The following is a 16,973-nucleotide window of genomic DNA, read 5'->3' on the forward strand; positions in this document are numbered from 1 at the left end:
GGGGGGTCGCTGCAGGCACACGCGGCGCCCCAGGCACTTCCCGGCTCACCTCAGGCCCACGGGCCTCTTCCATAGCTACGCCCGTGGCGGGTGGGCTCCGCTGGCTTTCCTCAGGTCCGGCCACCGGTGCGGCCGGCGCAGGTGGGCACTGCCCGGTCCGCTTCTCTTCGGTGGGGTCTCGTCATCGCGGCCGGCGCAGGTGGGCACTGGCCGGTCCGCTTATTCCGGTGGGGCACCTGGTTGCGACCACAAAGGGTGGGCTCCGCGTGGTTCGCACTTCCTCTGCAGGCACGGCGCGTGAGGTGTGGGGTCGGCTCCGGGTCACCTCGACATCAGCGCATGTGCCCGGGGCACAGCACATGCCCTGTGGGCCTCACTACAGGCCGGCGTCGTTCCCGTGGGGGAGTGGGGGGCGCGACATCGCCTCTCAGCTCTCTCCTCTTCCCCCACAATGTTGTCCTTTCTGCTGGCACGCATGGTATTGCGTTACCGCCTCGTCGCCAATGTGGTGATGGGGCCTTAGGCCCACATGATGGAATAACAGAGTGACACAGACACCAGTTAGGGGATAGTAACTCTGGCCTCGAGCACGTGCGCTCGGGTCCTTTTATTTGCAGCGTCACCTGACCCAGTGATGTCTGTGGTGGGTGGGTGTACAGTGTATGGTTACACTGGAGAACAACTAGACTGTGTCTTTGCAGGACCCTACATCTGGCATGCGCGAGCTGCTGAAAAGAGCTGACCGATTCCAAAAGGTAATCTCCTACAGAAGCGCATGCGCGCTGCCTAGGCGAGGCCTAAAAACGAGGGTGATTATGCCAAAAAGAGAATTTTCTTTAAACGTACATACACCCATCCATTCAATACCTGTTTTCCCTCGACCAGTCTGGCCCGCGAGGTGCGTGTGAAGTGATCATTAGTGCGTTCGACTAAAGTGGTTCACTGCAACTCCCACAAGCAACCGTGGTCCTATTACTTTGAGCGAGATAATAGTAATTGCGTCTTTGCCTACTACAGACCAGGCACTGTAAGGAAGAGACTAGATTTTGAACAGTACACTTAACACTCCTTCAGAGACATTCTATTTGGGCTGCATTGGCGGTACGCTAGAAAGTACACTGTCAGATAGGGCAATCTACACCTTCGGGTAATGTTAGCGCTATTTAAAATCGAATTAAATAAAAATGACCGCATAACAACAAGCATCTCAAGCTATCAGCTGTACACATTTTTCACTACAAATGTTTTACAGAGCGAAGAGAGTGCTACTCCGCCTTCGCGCCAATCCCGGAAGACTGCCTAGATTATTCTTCATGTGATTGGTTTACTTACAGCCCAATCCACGTGTCTCCGTTCGTTTCCTTGGCAACTGTCGCGTCTCAACAACGCCGGAAGAACTTGACGCGTGCAGTTTGAGCCGTTTGGTATTCACTTGTTTTTATAATTAAGACAATCCATATTTGAGAGGACCTCGGAAGGTCTCTGGCAGCGGTCACCGGACCAGGTAAGTTTCCGACCGAAGGATCGTTAATTTTGATCGGTTGCCTTTTAAACCCCGTTTGCCGCAGCTCAAATGATCCATGCCGGAGTCTAGTGATGAAGGGGATGGGCAATACACAACCGAGGGAGAGTCTAGGAGCCTCTGATAAGGCCAGGTGTGTCCCCTCCACACGAAAAATGCATAGGCGTATAGAAGCCTTGCCATTTCTGCGACTGCATAAAAACGTTTTAGTGACTTTATTAACTCTTTGCCTGGCTCTAACATGGCTACCCTTCAAGCCACACCTCACCCATACACCCCAAATGCCGCGTCACACTTTGCAGTGCAAACCTGCATTATCATTTTGACAATTTTGTAAAAAAAAATACAAATCTCACGTTTCCCTCAAGCTCTAGTAAATACTGCTTGGGGACCAGCAGTGCATGGTCTCGCTCTTGTCAGTAGCTCCATGTCATTTGTCACAGCATCAGCCGGTTATGCAACATCAGCTTGCATTCTAAGCGTCCAGTTTTTTTTATTTTAACTTCATGGGTAAGGGGGGCAAAATCCAAATAAGTCTAGTGCTGTTGGCGCTAAAGCCAGGGCTGGCAGGCGGTGTCATACACAACATGAAGCCATTTGCGGTTATGTGCTCCTCACACACTGACAAGAAACAGCATATAGCTGTGCTAAGGTCTCGTCACAAACAAGTTCTTAAGTTTCACAATTCAGGCTTGTAGGTCATCTGTTCATATTTTTATCTCTGGTCTAGAAACAGCTTCAGCAATCTTGTAGCCCTATTTAATTAAAAAATAATACATATATATGTTGTAGGAAACCAGCTCTTTATATGGTATACCAAAAAGAGATTTACAGTGCAAAAGAGTCCAGTCATTTACTACTGGACGGGGGCTTGGTCTAGCAATCCCTAGGTGCTCTTCTAGGGGGGGTAGTGTGGTTGAGCCTTAGGCTTATCAGGGAGGAGTGATAGATAGCTGCACATACACACACTAGTCAATAAATGATGCATGGCCTAATTCTCCTCTAGCCTGGCGGCAGGAACCATTGTACCAGCTTTCTTCTTTTCTAGTCTGGGGTCTGTTACCTAAGTTTGGTTTGAAAAAATATTTTTTTAATTTAGCAAACAGTCTACTATGTATCTCCGTCAGGGGTTGATGGGAAAGACCAGAAAGGGAGGCCACCTCCATAGCTGCTAATGCTCTTTCCAGATCCACACTAATATCAGAAATGATTTCCTGATGTCCCACTACCTGGCACCACTTAAGGTGGCGCTCGCCATTTGACAGTACCAGATCAGGCAAGATTAATCCTCCAGTGGCCTCATCCATTTTATGAAGTCCCAAACTAAACAATGCAGTAAGAGGGTTGTGGTCACTCTCAACACGAGCAACCACCTCCGTATCTAGGAGAGTAGACCACAGCTTAAGCGGGACTAGTAAGTAATCGACGTTGCTTGTTCTTACACCATTGTCGAAAGTTACCTTTCCCATTTTGTCTGACAGTGTGCGCCCATTGGCTGCCCTTAGCTGGTTCCCCATACAGAGGCCCTTCATCTGTATCGCGGCCTCTGTCCATTTTTTTTATAGGATTAATACTCAATTGTGGAATTCCCCACCTGCCATCTTCCTCCTCTGTTAGGTAAGTATCATCCAAACCGAGGGGCTCAAACCTAGTGTTAAAGTCCCCCGCAATTAATGGCAGAATATTGAGGGGAGTGGCCTGCAACAGTATATCTAACACTGCAACCACATCAGATTTCTTGCCACCTGGGAGCACCCTTGCATATACATTGTAGATGTCAATTCTTAAGTCATTTGGGAAGCTAAGTCTAATGGCTAGGATGTCACTATTCAACACAGGAAGTAATTGAATGTGACATTTGAGACTCTGTCTAACCCAAATGACCAGACCCCCCATAGGACGACCCTGACGTTTTTTGATAGCTGGGACAACAAAATTCACATATCCCACTTTATATATAGCATCAAGTGCCCATACCTCCTGAAACAAACATATGTCAAAGTGATCAATACATTCCTGCCAAACAGGCGAAGTGAGTTTAGTCCCTACTCCTGCCACATTCCATGAAATGAGGGAAGTTTGACATACTGGCCCGTTGGAAACTGAAATCAAATTGCGACCTATAAAATAATCACTTGATCTATGGCATACATTGCTCTGGAATTCCAGGGAACAAGATTCATTGTGTAACACAGACTTAACAGTTGCTGTAACAATATGACCGGCATTGCCCTCCCCCACAGTATTAGCGGTGGCTGTAACATTATGACCAACATTTCCCTCCCTCACTACGCTTTTGCCCTGAGTAGACAATAAGTTTAAGTTCTGGTTTATTAATCCCTCCTCCCTGTTCCTCTCTACTGTACTACATAAGGCGGACCTTTGGTATGCATGATGTCAGTCGCACTCCGCCAGCCCAGATAGACCCTCTAATCTGTTAAACATCCTTAAATTCCCCAGTGGGTAGTAGTTTGTTGTAACACCCTGTTTAAAGATATCCCTTTCAAAGGGAACTGAAGGGTCATAAAAGTAGGCCAGCGGCAGAACCTGAATCCCAGTGGGATGATCATCACAGGGCCAATTACAAATGTGATGAACACATCTGTGGTCTCTAAAATTAATAATAATACAATCCCCTGCCACAGTCTTGCATCTTTTTCCTATCCAGTTGACTCTTCTAACACCCATGATCTCTGCTCGTATACTAATTGGCAATGGGCGAGACTTATTAAGCCAAAAAATACACTAATGTTTCAGATCAAGATAAGTTTCCCGCTTCTCCTGAGCAACTGGTGGAACCCCAACCAAAACTACTACAAAAGGGGCTGATTGCGGGGGGAGATCAATATAGCGTAGTGGGGCGTCATCATATACCGGAGGTAGATAGGGCAAATTTGGTTGTCTAACTTCCCTCCTTCTACCATTGCCCTGAGTTATTCCACTATTCCCTGGCAATGATGACCAAGTCCCTACTTTGTTTTGATCCTGGGGTAAGGCCTTAGTTACATTCTTAGCCTGGGGACATGTATTAGTCAGTGCTGTACTCCCAACTCCTACCAACACTGGAGGCTGAGGGATTACAGAGGACACCCCTTTACTAGGCTGGGTTACTTTGTCCCCCTCAGCTGTCATACCGCTAGAGGTACCATCGGTTATAGTATGCACAGATGATGATATCGGGCGAGCAGCAATGTTACTATTCCTCAGTCCTGCTGCTTTTGGGCTTGTGAAAGTGAGAGTTCGAGGTACACCAGTCTATTTTCTATTGAATCCAACCGATCATGGATTGGATGGCATATCTTCTTTATAGTGCCCTCCAATCTTTTCCAGAATAGAGGGCCCAGATCCGGGTAAGCTTCCACCCCCACGATATCCGGTTGATTATTATGGCTATCTTTACCATGTGGTCCAGACTGCTTAGGGCTAGATGGTGGGATTACCACTGAGTCCCCTTTAGTAGCAGAGTTTTTGGCACTTTTTGCTTTCCTTCCCCCTGCATGTGATTGTGCCACTGGTCGCTTTCTTTTTTGCTGGTATACCCACAGTCTGCCGAGTCATTCCTTGTTTAGCTTGTTTAGCTTGACATGCTGACCGGGTTCTTATATTTGATGTTGGGGCTCTCTCTACATCCCCATCAGAACCCATACTATTAATCGAGGTTTCACATGTGTCCAGGATAATCACTGGCTGGGGCGATAGGGTTCTCACCTCCACTCCTGATGGAGGAAGCGTCCCCTCAATGTCAGTATGATGACTCCTTGGTGATTTGCTCCTCGCCAGGATGCCCAGGGAAGATCTTTTATCAAAGGCAATATCCAGGGAGAGCCTTTTCTCAGTGAGTTCTATGTCCTTAGCTAGGGCTGATGACACTCTAATCAAAAAATTGTCTAGGGTGCCCGTAAGTGTGCCTCCAGAGAATTTCCTTCCAACTCGCCCCTGTTCAGGTGTGGCGGCCATATTTAATATCAAGAGTTGAGAAATCTAGTGTTAATGCACAAACTATAAACCATCCCAATAATATGTACTGGGGCACTAACCTTGTTCTAGAACACCAGGCGTTAAGGGGGTGGCCCGTCCCGTCCTTGTCTGTTCTTGAACAGGTTTAAACGGGCCCGCCCTTGGCCCGGGCTTCGCCCGGCGTCCCGCTCGCGTCCCACGACGCGGGGCTGGCCGCTGGTTCAGTGCGCCTTCTGGCGTTCTGGAGACGTGTAGTTGGCGCGCCGCCGCTGAGCCTGCCGGGTAATGTAGTCCCGGGGCGGCGGCGCGAAGCTTTGCATCCTCTGACTCCTGGCGGTGGCGGCTTGAAGACCTGGACTCTTCCGTGACTCCTGGCGGTGGCGGCGTAAAGACCCCTGACTCTCGGCATGACTCCATTGGGAGATCCACTCCAAATTATAAAAATTAAAAGTATCTTTATATAACTTCAGGCACCAAGATCATCACAATCAGGTAAGTACTTTTCTAAAATAGCAGGTTTGAAGGAAATAGGTTTTTGGTACTTTAAATCATAATTGAAGCACTTTGTGGTAATTTTAACCTCTGGAGGTAAAACAGGTATTGTATTTCGGCACTCAAGAGCGACTTACCTGACCAATCTTCTGAACTTAAGGTGAGTACGGGGCAAGGTCCAAGGCAGCACCAACAGTTCCCTTTGGGCAGCACTGGGAAAGTCTGGTACAAATGTGCCTTACAGAGTTTGGTGCCTCATTCAAGTCTATTGAGATTGGTCCATCAGAAAATAGACTGCAGGCTTGGGCTGGGGGATCAGTTGGGCTGAACCAACAAGGGGGCTCAACACTTGTGATGCTTGGGAACTTGAAGATGCTATCGGTCCTCTTCTCCAGGGGCCAGCCAACAGGTGCAGAGGTGCCTTTATGCATCACATTTATATCCCAAGGAGCACTTGCAGTAGAGGGGGCCTGCAGCCCCCTCAGTGGGGAGGTGAGGGGGGGAGCTTGAGAGGGCCCTCTCAGCACTGTACTGTCTGGGAGCTCCTGAGTGAGTCTGGAGGGGGCCCCTCCATGTACCTCACAGGGGGGGGGGGCTCACATTTTCTTATGCCACTGGCTGAAGGCAGTCTCGGGAAGTCCACAATGGGCCAGTAAAATGTTGGCTTTGTCTCTGGAGGGTTGGGGGACCACGCTGGAGCCATTGGCCCAATTATGGATTTTGAGGTCCGGAGCACTCACAGTCTTCTTTGCGGTGTCTGCAGAATGAAGGGAAGCAGCTCTGCTGCTCCACTGGGTTATTTCGGTCTTTATTGAAGGCAGGCAGCCCTCCCAGGCTATGCAGGCATAGCAGTTGCATGACGAGATGTCTTTGGCAGAGTTTCAAAGGGGAACAGAAGGTAGGCCGGCAGAGCTGCTGTCAAGTCAGTTGCTCTTCCTCTGTCTTTTGCTTTTGCAGCACTTCAGTGTCCTTCTTAGTAGGTCGTCATGATCTCGGGACCACATTGGCATCATTGGCCCACTTCAGCTCGGGTGCAGTGGTGCTATCCGGTGTCAGGTTTTTACGTCTTGAAGCCTCACAGTTCAGTTTTTGGTACGTGCAAGATGCAGGGGAAGAGTTCCACTGTTCCACTGAAGTTCCCGAGTCTTTGAAGAACTGTTGGCCATCCTCCCAGGCTTTGGAGGATCAGCAGCTTGCAGGGCGAAACACATTTTGTGCAATTGTCGAGAATAGGCGAACTGACCGGCAGAACTGGTGTCAATTCAATTACTTCTTCTGCAGTTCTTGCTTTCACGGCTCTTCGCCTCTTCTTCTTCTTTTGGTCAGAAGGATCTGATTTCCTACTGCCAGGGCTCCCCTAAAACTGAATTTTGGGGCTTTAGGGGAATGTAGGGTAGTAACCAATGGGCTACTCAACCCTGGGGTCACTAACCACTTCCTGGGGGCAATGGCCATAACCCTGTCCCAGAGATCCTAAATTCACCAAGATGGTCACTCCCAAAAAGTCACATCCATTTCAGGTAGCCAAGTTCAGGGCTGATACACATCTGAGGTGGACATGCCTGTCTTGCCTAGCTAGTTTTCCTGCCCGTGCAGGTGCCAAATACTCTGGACAAAGGGGGGGGGCAGTTTCCTCTCTTGTGAGACCAGTCAGTTTGCCTATCAAGGGTGGTGGGCCTATTTGAAGCTCCCCGGCCCTGGAATGCTATTCCTCAGGTAATCCTGTGGGTGGGGGTACAAAGCACCCTCCTGCCTGAGCAGGCTGGGTTTATTGACCCCGTAGAGCAGAAGCCCTCACCCTTGGGGTTCAGCGACTCATTTCTGATGACAGGCTGGTGAAAACCAGAAAGTCAGCACACCAGTGGCCAGGGCCGGACAGGCTACCGGGCGTTTTGGAATGCTGCTGAGCTGGCGTCTGATTTCGTTGAAGGGGACCTGCGTGTGCTGAACGAAATTGGGTTTGCTTTGTTTATTTCAAAGCACACGCAGGTCTCCATCAACTAAATCAGCCTTTAACGCAGTGGAATCAGCCGACAGCTTGGCAGCATTCCAAAACGCCCTGTAGTCAGTCCAGCCCTGCCAGTGGCTGGTAGATTTTCAGGGGGCACCTCTAAGTTGCTCTCTGGGTGCATGTATTACTAAATCCGACACTGATATCAGTGTGGGTTTATTAATGTGGTATGTTAGATACCAAACATACCTATTTTGAGTGAAGCCATCATGTAGCTGGGGAAATCATTTTCAGCAGTGTCCAGCGCATGCTTTTAGAATTGATTCTCTGATCACTTGTACTGGCAATAATGTAACTGGCCAGTACAGGAGCATATATGCTCATGCAGTTATGCCCTCACATGTAGTGTATTGCACCCTGCCATAGGACGGTAAGACCAGCTTTAGGGTTGACTTATTTATATTGCATGCAATGTTGGCAGGCAGGGCACACAAGCAGTGTGCCATGCATTATTTTCACTTTTGTCTGAACCATGAAATGCAGCCTGCAGTGGCAGTTTGCATGAGCTTGGTGAGGGGTTCCTCAGGGTGGTACAATTCGTGCTGCCACCGTTTGGGACCCTCTTTAGTACCTCAGGCCCTAGGTACCAGGGGTACCAATTCCTAGGGACTTACATAGGGTACTAAAGGTGTCTCCAATGGTGAATACAATTTTACAGTTTTGGGAAAGAGAGCTGGCACTGGGGACATGATTATCAGGAATCCAGTGCACTTCCAGTCGAAATCACATCAAATACCAGGCAAAATGTGGGTGTGACCAGTCAAAAAGAGCACTTTCTTACATATGTGTACATATATAGATACATTTCACAATAGGTATACTATAGCCATATTTATACATCACAATCTAGATGAACTTCAGCCACATCCAACAAACGTGAAGGTTTTTTTTTTATTTGACCTACCTATTGTGAAAAGTGCATCAGTTAGGGAGACAGTATACTATCCCCTATTAAAAAAAAAAACTCTCCCTCCATGCAAAATAGTTACATTCAGCAGGCAAACTAGACATTTTATACATTATAAACAGAGAGTCTTTTGGCCAGCCCTCTTCCTCTGTTGATCTGTTTAGTTTTCATTCACATTTTAATTCCTCCCACAACAGAATATAGCATGGGGCAGTTGATCAGGTCTAATTGCCCACTGGGCCTCTTGCACAGTGAGTGATGCAATTTCTTCTCATCACGTGCAAATCTGCCTAAAGAGAAGTGCATTTCAGTGCTGGGGTTGGTTGGCTAACACGTTACTTTGCCAATGCTTGTTTCTTCCCATTCTTAATTTGTTTCTCTTCTTGTGTATTTAAACTATACTTTCAGGCCTCAGTGATTCAATGCCAATAGTAACTTTATGTCTGTGAATGAATAATATTTTCCTGTGATGTTAATTAAAACTAAAAATGTGTTTCTATGCAAAAAGCTTTGTACACCTGATCTAGGTACACCTGGCTTCTAGGAAGCACCCATACTGTTCTGTAACGGTTAACCTTATTTTTACAGTTCAGATTTTTATTGGAAGTGCTTGGCTGCCGCATATAGGTGGCAGCAATGACATCTTATTAATCTTTTTATTTTTGTTGCACATGGTCAAAAAAGCTTTTAGGAAAAAATAACCATTGCATCAGTGTGCAAAGGCCAGATATTTTTGACTTTGCCAATGCTTATTTCATTTGCATTCTGGTTCTTGTAGCGCTATATTTTCTATTGCAAATCTAGACCTACAAGAACCAAAAAACAAAAACAAAACTTAACTGAATAAGCTACACACACACATGCTTTTAAACAGGTAAGTTAAAATCTCTGGTCTCAAATAGAAGTGGTGCACCATGTTTAGCTGCCCTTCATACTTCCTTGCTAATAGAACAGGTGTGTTATGACGAGCAACCATACCAGCGTATTTACTGACCTTATAATTATGCACCGTGAATTACAAATCCTTTTGCACAGAAATCAGGTAGTAGTGAATCAATAGTGCAAGTTTCTTAAATTCACAGGACAGGTACAACTATCTCGGAAGACCTAGGTTCAGTACAGGCAGCAGCATTCATTTACACACACCTGCAAAAGTGCACAGATCCATCATACAAACAGCACAAATACATAAAAAGAACTAGTAGCGAAACTTTCCAATGCCAGTAGATGCTTCATAGCCAACAACAGTTCAAGTTTCTTTACATACACGGCAAATGTTCACTACGCTCACAACCAGTAGAGGCAACACCATTGCAAGCTTTCTCCACCCACATCTCAGGTCTTAGACAACCAAATGCATTGTGCAATAAGCACTTGACTGAAACCTGAGCATTTTGGGGCCTGCTGCACAGTAATGAGTCAAAGGCCAAGGTGATGGATCTAACTCTTGCTACTGTGTGGTGTCCCTGCTGTTCTGCCTCCTACCTCAGAAAATTCTAAATCAGCCAGGTGGTTGGGGCATAAACAAGTGCCTTCAAGAAATTGCAGTACTTGGCAGAAGCTCAGCAACTGCTGCCCGCTGGAGCTTCTGCTGCCAGTGCATGAGGTTGTAATGAAGGCAGAGGACAGGTGGGGAAGGTTTAAAAAGTAAAAGAGTGCCATCCTTTGCCGTAAAAATATCTCCTTGCACCACAAGTTCACCGATCATGACCACACGCTATCACTACAGTGCAACCTCAACATAGTACTTTCACCTAACAGACCCAAAGCAACATACACCGTCAACTCAGCAATCCCTCTGCTATGATCCCATCTTCAAACACTACAGTATCATCCTCCAAGGCACTATCACTTAATATTGTCACATTAACAAATTCCACAAACAAACGGTACCAACAAACCTGCACTGCCACCCTTTACCACTGACCTGGTCACTGTGACTGCTATCCCCCTGCGCCTCACCACCACTAAGTGCCGCCCCCAGAGCTCCGTTTCAGGTCGTTCAAGTCCCTTCTCCACTGCTGGCTCCTGTCTGCGCCTCATTCCTGGTGGTCCAGTCGGAGAGCACTCTACTCTTCTGCTGCTCTGCCACTCTTGCCTCTTTTTTGTGCCCCTTTTTTCTCTCTCCTTCTTTTTTCACTCTTTCCCTCTTTTTGCCCTCGCCTTCGTTTTTCTTGCTTTTCCTCTTTTTGCTCTTTCCTTCATTTTCAATTTTTCCCTCTTGTTGCTCTCTCCTTCGTTTTTCACTTTCCCTATTTTTGCTCTTTCCCTCATTTTGCTCTTTCCTTCGCTTTTCCCTCCTTACCTTTTGCTCTTTCCTTGTTTCCCCCTACCGCTGCTGCCTCCGCTGCTTCTCCCCCAGAAGTGTGTCCTTACCTTTCCCACCTCTCAGCTAGTTCATCCTCTCCCTGATCCCTACTTAATGGTAAGCCCTTCTGCGCCTGTCCGTGACCAGTGCCATAGACCCTGGTCCTCTGACCTGCTTCCACTACAACTCCCTCCACAATTTCAACCCTGGACTCAACAACAACTGCCAGCTCTCGACGTCAACAAACACCCTCGGCCCCCTCTCCTGTCTACACTGCCGCTGCACCTTCCACCACCTCCGTACCCCAGCAGCATCTTCCAGCCTACTGGACTTCACCGCTCACAAACCACTCAACTGAATCCTCTTCAACATACGTTCCCTACACAAGCATGCAATAGAAATCTGGGACCTCCTCAACACCTACTCGCCTGACGTCACCTTCCTTATGGAAACCTGGACCAATGCCAATGTGATGTAGGAGGAAGAGGATCTCGGAGCTCCAGCCCCAGGCTTCAGAGTTTAACATTATTCTGAACCCTTGCGCCACCTACCGAGGCGTATTCAGTGGCGGATCCCTTCGGGTGTCTGTGTAGGCCGGCAGAAACAGTAATTTGCGGCGCAACGCAAAGAAAGGTGGTCATTGGTAACGCAGAGGCACCAAGACTCTACAGTCATGATGGCACCTGCGAGGTTAAGATGGGCTGCGGAGTTTGCGACCTGGTGGGAGTGAGAGAGGAGGAGCAGACAGCGAGGAGCGCTAATGACGCCGGATCTCCCACAGGGCCACTGAGGGAATGCTCTGCCACCGGCAGACTACCTAGGTGAGTCGAGCCTGGAGAACTGGACGGGGAGCGGCTGCTCTGAGTAGAGGTGAAAGCCGTGGAGAGGGCTCAGGGCTAACTGCTACCGCGGACTCGAGCAAGGCACAGACAGCGACCTGAGGGCTGTGTATAGTAGCTGCCTGGAGAAGGGCAGCTCCAAGAAACCGTGAGTGCTGCCATGTGAAAGACATTGGCATCTGTTGGGGAGTTTCATAAATCCAATCCAGCCCAGTTCTCCGCCATATTGGACCTGTGGGGTTCCATTGTTGGAACGCAGCATGAGGATTCGGACGTCGGAACAGGAACTTCGCATCTTTGAGGTGAGCGGACCACCAGCTAGCATTGGGAAGCAGGGAGACACAGGTGCGGCCGTGAGATGCCGACCCTGAGCAGCAGACCTCAGTGAATTGTGCAAGCAAAGCGGCCGGGGCTCAGGAGCAGAAGGGGAGCAGCAGAGTCAGGGACCGTCTATTGGAAACCCGCCATTAAGCACAGAAGGGTAAAAGGTGGAAGCACATTGAGGCCGACGGGTGAAGATGCCTGACTCTAATATTGCAGCCGTACTACCACAGAAATAGGAGGCGTTTGGCACATCACAAGGCCCAGTGAATAGAGAGACACACCGGTGCAAAAATAATAAGCGAGGACTGTTGCCAGGATACTAGTGAGCAACAAAGGAACTAGATGCACTGGCTATTCAATGGACCCGCCTGACCTTCAGATGGTGGCTGAGGGAGCAGGAACACACTAAAGTCCTTATTAGAAAGTGACCTGGTACAGCGCAGAGAGTAAGACACCCAGCGGGGCTGTAACAATGAGCAAGCTGGGAGGAAACCCTAGACAAAGGAATGGAAGAGCATTTTCGCTCAGAAATTGATGCTCCGTGATTAACCCTCTAACCAGCTTCCTGAGCAACATTCCGTCGCACTGTTATCCCACCCAGAACATGGATTGCAGGCAGATCACCTGAAGATCAATATCGCCCTGCTCCGATCTTACATCGATCAGAATTGAGCTGTGACATCCCTGCCAATGAATATGCTAAGATTGCACCCGCGGAGCTGAGAACACGCCCATTGCCGAAAGAAGTGCTCCGTGATACCACAGACCTCCGTTTTCTCCAGAAAACAATGCAACACGAGATGGAGGACGAGGCGGGTGGCGCCACCCAGTAACAGTGGAACTATGACAACGCCCCATGGGTGAAACTAAAACTGCTTGTACTTACTGAGTACCCTTGGTCGCTGCCCGGTGGAGCTGTCCTATGCAGCTATAGCGAAGTCTAGCTCTGGGTCACCCCATCGCCCGTCACCTACCCAGCCCGACATCAGACATTGTTTTTCACGGTTCTCCATGGTTTTATCTGTTTCTCTCTTTGACTACTTTGACTGCTTTATTCCCCCGGAATACTTTTCCCCTTCAGATCTATCTGACTCTGTTTGCTTTCTTCTCCCCTGTTTACCTTTCCCCAGCACCATTCATTCCCCAAATGACGTGTGTCTTGGATATGCTAAGCGCTAACTTCTTTTATTATTGTGTAAGTTCACGTTTTTCTCCCAAGCCTTTACTGGTAACTGTAATTGCAACTGATGTAACTATGTAACAATGTTCTGATGCAAGCATCCACTTTGGAGCACCATCAGACTCTGCCCAGAGCACATCTTCCACAGAGCTTCCTCTGCCATCGCACCCGAACTACATCGGACGGTCAACTGCACCTTTAGGACCACCACCTTCCCCGATGACTGGAAACACGCCAAAGTCAATCCCCTCCTGAAGGTCATCGGACAGGCCGTCAACACCCAGCTAGTTAACTTCATCAAAGCTAACAACGTCCTGGACTTCTCCCAATCTGGATTCCGAAGCAACTACAGCATCGAGATCGCCCTACTTGCCACCACCCACAACATCTGCTCCCTCCTCGACCAGGGTGAAACTGCAGCCCTCATCCTGCTGGACCTCTCGGCTGTATTCAACACTGTCTTCCACTGCACCCTAGCTACCAGACTCCACAACGCCAGCATCCGCAGCAAGGCCCTCAACTTGATTAGTTCCTTCCTCACCAGCAGAACCCTGCGGGTCAGACTCCGTCCCTGCCTGTCAGAACCGACAGAGGCCAACTGTGGATTGCCCCAGGGCTGCTCCCTCAGCCCCACCCTCTTCAACGTCTACATGGCCCCCCTCGCAACCATCATCAGGAACTATGGTCTCCAATTCGTCTCTTACGCCGACGATACCCTGTTGATCCTCTCCCGCACAAATGAACTCAACATCACCAAACACAACTTCCAAGATGGGATGAAAGCTGTCGCCACCTGGATGAAGAACAGTTGCCTGAAACTCCCCTCAGAAAAGACAGAAATCCTCATCTTTGGCTGCACCCCCTCTGCATGGAATGACTCCTGGTGGCCCTCCGCCCTCAGAAATAACCCCCCCACCCCAACGGACCACGCACAAAACCTTGGCATTATACTAGACTCATTGCTCACAATGAGCCACCAGATCAATGCTGTATCCTTGGCTGGCTTCAAAACCCTCTGCATGCTCCGAAAGACTTTCAGATGGATCCCAGACGAACCCAGAAAAAATGTCACACACACACTCATTAGCAGCAGAGTGGACTACGGCAATACTATCTACACTGGAATCAATTAGAAGCTCCTCTGCAAACTCCAGACTGTCCAGAACGCCGCAGCCAGCCTGATCCTTGACATCCCTCATTGCAGTCACACCACCCAACACCTGCACGATCGCCACTGGCTTCCAGTCAAAAGAAGAGTAACCTTCAAACTCCTCACCCATGCATAAAAGTTACTTCACAACACTGGGCCTGCATACCTGAACAGTCTCCTCTCCTTCCACTCACCCAAAAGTCACCTCCGATCAGCACAGTTCTCTTTGGCCACAGTCCCTCATATCAACAAGGCTAGAATGGGAGGCAAGTCCTTCTACCTCACAGTCAAGGCCTGGAACACCCTACCTATCCACTTCCGGCAATCTTACAAATTGCCCATGTTCAGGAAGGACCTCAAGACCTGGCTCTCAGATGACCCCAGTACTCCCCCCCCCCCCCCCCCCACCACCTCACTCCTCAGCGCCTTGAGACCCTCACAGGTGAATAGTTGCACTTTCACCAACCTGATTGATTGATGGTTTACAACTACATTAACAAATTATAGCACTAAATTACCTTCAAACTGCTCTTCCACTCATAAGCACCTAATAACCCTCAAATTAAACTAAACCCTCCACAGGAAATTGACTGCGGATAAGGTGCAGGAACAACAAAACACAACACCACCATATTACAGAATCACAACACTACACTAATACAACACATGATGCAGCACAGAGCAAGAACACAACACTAAAACCATAAACATAGTATAGCACAACATCACTAGACAAAACCAGACAAAAATAAGATAACAACAATAGCCTAACAAAAAAACATAATTACAAACAAAATAATGACAAAAACACAGAACAACACAACAGCGACACAACAGTGCAACAAAATAGTGCAACACAACAGTATTAGAAAATACAATAGACACAACTCACAAAACAACCCGGTTACCAATACAGTACAACACTGCAAAACACGACTCAGCTACACACAACAGCTAAGCACACTGTGATTAGGCTACTGTGGGAAAGTGCAATCTTTCTTGCATTGGTATGCCCCCACTTTTTTCTGAACTGCTGATGTGCTTTGACTGAGTGTGCCCTGGGTTCCTTCCGACCAGGTACCCAGGGCCTGTGTTCCTTCCCTAAAACTGTGTTAAAACTAAAACCCAATTGGCATCTCTGGCCACCTGTTAGCCCCTAGTAAATGGTACCCTAGGAACCCAGAGCATGGTGACCAGAGAAGACCCCTGAGGACAGCAGCACTTATTGTGCCACCCTCAGGGGCCCTGTACCCTGACACCCACACACTGCCTTTGCAGGCTGAGTGTCTAAGTACAGAGCTAAACAAAGAGTCGACATGGCACACACCCCTGTGTGCCATGCCCACAGAACCCATTGCCCTGGCATACTTCAGTCACCCCTCTAGCTGGGTGCCCTATGCCAGAGGTGTGGGCACGGGTGCATGAGCCCTGTGCCCCTACAGTACCCAGGGCCATTCCTGGGCCCTGTAACTGCAGTGATGCCATTAAGAGTATATGGTGCTGGGAGGTTGTCATCACAAACTCCACAGTACCATAATGGCTATACTGAAGACTGACAAGTTTGGTACCAAACTTCTCAGCACATTAAACCCGCACTGATGCCAGTGTGGGATTTAATGTAAAATGCACCAGTGGGCATCTTAGAGATGACCCCTGAAAACCTAACCTCCAATCCATGTCTGGGCTGAGTGGCTGCAGAGGCTGCCACGCAGCAGACATGTTGCTGAACCCCTGGGTGGAGAGCCCCCCACTCTGCTGGGCCTGCAACAAATCATATCCTCTGTGAGGTGCTAGGTTTCCTCCCCCAGTATGGGCAGGGGGAAGCTTCAAAGGCATGCTGCCTCTGTGAGCTTCTCCAGACCACTTGCTGTACTCAACAACTGGCCCCCACCATTATGTCAATCTATGGAATAAGATTTACGAGTTGCCCCCATCGGCCATCATTTGTGGTGGGGATTTGAATGTCACTCTTGATGGAGCGCTGGACAGGAAAAATGATAGGCCTTGTGTGCATAGGAGAGCGGCTGATGCGGTGCGAGATGGTATGAGCGGGCTTGGATTGGTGGATGCGTGGCGATTAAGACACCCTGGAAGAGAGAGGGCACTTGTTATACGTCAGCACATGACACGTGGTCGAGGCTGGACTATTGGTTAGTTACCCGGGATGTCAGCGGTTGGGTGATGAATGTCGGACACCTGCCTCGAACGATCTCTGATCATGCGCCCGTGTGCATGGAGGTGTGGATGCCGTCGCATGCTCCGCCCCCCTTCTCCTGGCGATTA

General features: G+C 48.7%; 1 protein-coding gene across 1 annotated transcript in view; it reads left to right on the plus strand.

The window, feature by feature from the left end:
- Positions 1-1,380: 1,380 nt before the first annotated feature.
- The window catches only part of DNAI3 (dynein axonemal intermediate chain 3), a 1,122,635-nt gene continuing 1,107,042 nt past the window's right edge, over positions 1,381-16,973 (plus strand). Inside the window, exon 1 of the mRNA XM_086954055.1 lies at positions 1,381-1,504. The gene's annotated coding sequence lies outside the window, so the exon portion shown is untranslated. The remainder of the gene's footprint in view (positions 1,505-16,973) is intronic.

The sequence above is a fragment of the Lissotriton vulgaris genome, chromosome 1_1, assembly GCF_964263255.1.
Source record: "Lissotriton vulgaris chromosome 1_1, aLisVul1.2, whole genome shotgun sequence".
NCBI classification, from domain to species: domain Eukaryota; kingdom Metazoa; phylum Chordata; class Amphibia; order Caudata; family Salamandridae; genus Lissotriton; species Lissotriton vulgaris.